Source organism: Prunus avium, chromosome 8 (assembly GCF_965620075.1).
Source record: "Prunus avium chromosome 8, drPruAviu1.hap1.1, whole genome shotgun sequence".
NCBI classification, from domain to species: Eukaryota; Viridiplantae; Streptophyta; class Magnoliopsida; order Rosales; family Rosaceae; genus Prunus; species Prunus avium.
The window spans coordinates 19,546,756-19,551,133 of NC_142291.1; the positions used below are offsets into that span (position 1 = coordinate 19,546,756).

The 4,378-nt window shown below is 34.1% G+C and overlaps 1 long non-coding RNA gene across 1 annotated transcript; it reads left to right on the top strand.

Annotated features, from left to right (window-relative positions):
• Window positions 1–2,268: 2,268 nt before the first annotated feature.
• On the top strand, window positions 2,269–2,950 carry LOC148292305 (uncharacterized). The gene is made up of 2 exons (XR_015826097.1): window positions 2,269–2,318; window positions 2,660–2,950. It is a non-coding gene; the product is annotated as an uncharacterized LOC148292305 (long non-coding RNA).
• The last annotated feature ends 1,428 nt before the right edge of the window (window positions 2,951–4,378 follow it).

Sequence of the window (4,378 nt, forward strand, 5' to 3'; positions counted from 1 at the left end):
CCATCGGATTTGTCTATGAACAAAATTGAGTTTTTATTATTACTTTGTATTTTATAATTCAAAATTGGATTTTTTGAACTTTAAGGTAAAGAGAATGTCACAAGGAGTTCCTAGGAATTTTCGGTGTATTTTTCTTATTTTAAATTTATTTATTATGAATTATAGAAGTTAAATCTAAAAGAAATAATATGAAATAGAATGGATTGACACATGTCATTCTCTTAAAGGCACTCCGTCAGCGTTTCTGACAGGAGGCCTATAATATGGCGACACATGTCATTTTCTTACTATTTATTGCTTTTATCTTAAACAATTCATTAAAATTAAATAAAAAGCATAAAAATGCACCGAAAATTGCTACAAACTCTTTATAAATTAGCCTTTGATTATGAAGATCTAAAATCATGATTCCACATGTTTGAGTTCATGAGAATCATTGGATCTAATAAACAAGAGTGTTATGAGATAGAATGTTTTGATTTGTATATGAACAAAGTTGTGTTTTCGTGCTCCATTATTGTTTGTGGTTTGGTCAAACTCAAACTCAAACACAACATTAATATATTAGAACGTCATTAAGATGGTAAGATGGTAACATGTGATAGAATGTTTTGATTTGTCTATGAACAAAGTTGATTTGCGCATGTCAGCATTTCTCATGTGTGGCCTTATAAGATGGTAACATGTGTAATGTTTTTTTTGTAATTTATTGTGTTTTATCTTAAACAATTCTTAAAAATTATATAAAAATCATAAATATACACCAAAAAATGATAAAAATTTCTTACGACATAGCCTTCGATTATGGAGATCTAAAATCATGATGATTTCATTTGTTTAAATTAATGGGAATCATTGGATCAAATAAACAAGAGTGTATGTGATAGAATGTTTTGATTTATCTATGAATAAAGTTGAGTTTTTATTATTGATTTGTATTTTTATAATTTAGAATTAGAATTTTTTAGCTTTAAGGAGAAGAGAATATCACAAGGTGTTCATAGGAATTTTTGGTGTATTTTTCTGATTTTTAATTTATTTATTATGAATTTCTAAATTATAGAGAAATAATATGAAATATAATAGATTGACACGTGGCTAAGTCTTGGACGTTGATTTCTACAACATGTCATGCGCTCATAAACATTGATTTCTCTTCCCCATTTTTTTTTCGCTGGCGCTCTTTTTTTAAAAGGAAATATACCCAAAATTTATGCGGGAGAACTCCCTCTCTCTCAAAATGTTAAAACATTTGAAAGTTTTCTAAAACCCCTCTTTTCTGAATAACATTTCACGGCCCCTCTTTCTTTTGCCCATCACTCTCACACTGCTAAACCTAGGGAAAAATCCAATATCCCTACCTCTTTTGCTCCATCCCAGCCATCTCTCTCTCTCTCTCTCTCTCTCTCTCTCTCTCTCCCTCTCTCTCTCTCTCTCTCTCCATGGCAGATCTGGTTGCTGAACTTGTGTGTTCTCCTCCATGACAGAGCTTCTAGGTATTGGTTTTAAGATTTTTCATTCGAGTGTAATTTGGGGCTAAATATGGGTGATATTAGGTATTGTTATTATTTATATTTTTTCAATTTAATCTTTTGTGGGCGATTGGGGCATTATTTGTAGGTATTCAATTAATTTTTTATTTATAAATTTCTGCTTTTAATCGAAGACATGCTTAGTTAGTTCAATTATATGTGGATGAACTCTTGGTTTCTTTTTGCTGTTAAGAAATCTTGTCTGCCATTGCAGTCGATGAACACACTTGACACCCATACGACCCTTTTGGCTTCTCTTTGCTATTGCAGTCGGTAATCCAAATATTTTTAATCTTGTTTCTTTTTATGGATTAACTAAAGATTGCCTCAAATTTAATCATGTTTCTTTTCTGGTATTGCTGTTGGAATTGGCCCAAATTGTATTGATTAATTAAGTGTGTAAGGGCCACTTTATTGATGTTTGCTAGCTTTCTTCCTTGTCATGCCGTGGGTTTTGAAATGAGGAAATGATGGCACATGCCATCTTTGTTTCAAAGCTGGAGACAAAGAGATGAAGTGGGAGCCAACACTTGAGTGATCTACACCTAAAGCAATTGGAGTGCAATTCGGTGGGCATGTGCGGCTATTTTCTGTGGCTAGCAAAGTCAAGAAAGAGGAGCGGCTAGTTGTAGTTATGAATCTCTCTGTTTTTTGTTGGTCGAATCCATCTCTCGGTTTTAATTATGAATCTGAATTTTTTCCCTTTTTGATTTTTTTAAATTCCTCTTCCTCTGCAACTAAGGATCAACGCCACCACCCCATGACCACTGACTGCTCCACACTTTGGTAAGAATATTTTATTTTTTATTTGAGTTTTATTTTCTTTTGGTGTTTGGGGTTGAATCTGTCTGGATTTTCTGGGTTATATTGATTATCTGAGTTTTGTGGATTTTCTGGGTTGTATAGGTTTTATTTAATTTCTGGGTCACAACATAGTTGATCTTTTTAATTTGACAGTAATATGGTTTTACAGATTTGCATAGGTCTTTTTAATTTGATAGTTGGAGGAGGTGTTCAATTTTCATAATTTATGTCTGATCTTCTAGCCAATTGTTTTCACACATATAATATTGATAACTTTGTACATAAAGGATGTGTTACTTCTTTGGCTATGTCACCTGTTACAGGTGTGGTTGCTTCAGCTAGTTACGATAAGATTGTCAAGCTGTTTGGATCGCTATTCCACAGGTGTTAGAGATGATGAGTACAAACCTTGGGGTTACAAAGGGCATAAAGCTTGAACATTATTAGTTGAAGATGACTGAACGACAAGATTAGTTGTGTTAGTTTGCCATAAAGCATGTACATTATTGTTATATGAGAATAAATGAGACGCTACTATATTTAGGGAGCCTTGTTTTATCACGGCTATGTATTGCACAATGAATTTTTATTTATTTATGATGATATTTAGTGTTTTCAATTGTTTTGCTTTTATATACCATTTAACAAGATTTTTTTACAATGAATTGACATTGTTAGAAATAAATTTGTTGGTTGAATATAATGTTTTCGACCACTTGTTCATCGAAAATATTTGTCGACAAGATTAATCTATTTGCAACAAACTTTGCGATGACTAAATGTGGTTGAAAATATATATTTCCGATGAGATATTATATATTTTCCACAAACTCTTTTGGTCAGTAATGATAATTGCGATGAAATTTAGCCCTTGCAAATAATATATTATTGTTGGAAAATGTATTTTCGACAACACTCATTGGTCGAAAATATGAATTCGCGAAATCTTGATAAAAAAAATTGTTTCCGACAATCTTTTAAGTAATTGCGACTACATGTACGGGTCGGAAATAAATATGCATGGTCGTTTTAAAAATTCATTTCCGATAGAAATTTAAGCAGCAGCTACGAAACATGGGCGTCGAAAATACATTATTTTCGACGGAATGGTCGAAAAAGAAGTATTTCCAACCAGCGTTTTACCGACGACTTCCGACGGACTTTTGCCGTCGTAAAAGGGTATTTCCGACAGCAAAAGGCTTTTTACGACAAAAAAAAGCCCTCGCTAAAGGGGTTCTGTTTTGTAGTGTTTTGAGTGAAATCCAATCCCTAGAAGTATGGAGTACACCAACCACTCCAATTACGAGCGAACTGCGGTTGAACTTGAATTGTCCAATTTCTCACACCTATTGATTTCGGACCGAGCCCCAAACTTGGGCAACATCATAATATGGTGGGAGGAGTCATTTGGTGAGTTTTGAGTGAAATCCAATCGCTAGAAGTATGGAATACACCAACCACTCCAATTAGGAACAAACTGCCATTGAACTTGAATTGTCCAATTTCTCACACCTATTGATTTCGGATCGAGCCCAAAACTTGGGCAACATCATAATATGGTGGGAGGAGTCATTTGGTGAGTTTTGAGTGAAATCCAATCGTTAGAAGTATGGAATACACCAACCACTCCAATTAGGAATGAACTGCCGTTGAACTTGAATTGTTCAATTTCGAACACCTATTGATTTCGGATCGAGCCCAAAACTTGTGCAACATCATAATATGGTGGGAGGAGTCATTTGGTGAGTTTTGAGTGAAATCCAATCGCTAGAAGTATGGAATACACCAACCACTCCAATTAGGAACGAACTGCCGTTGAACTTGAATTGTCCAATTTCGAACACCTATTGATTTTGGATCGAGCCCAAAACTTGGGCAACATCATAATATGGTGGCAGTAGTCATTTGGTGAGTTTTGATTGAAATCCAATCGCTAGAAGTATGGAATACACCAACCACTCCAATTAGGAACGAACTGCCGTTGAACTTCAATTGTCCAATTTGGAACACCTATTAATTTCGGATCGAGCGCCCAAAACTTG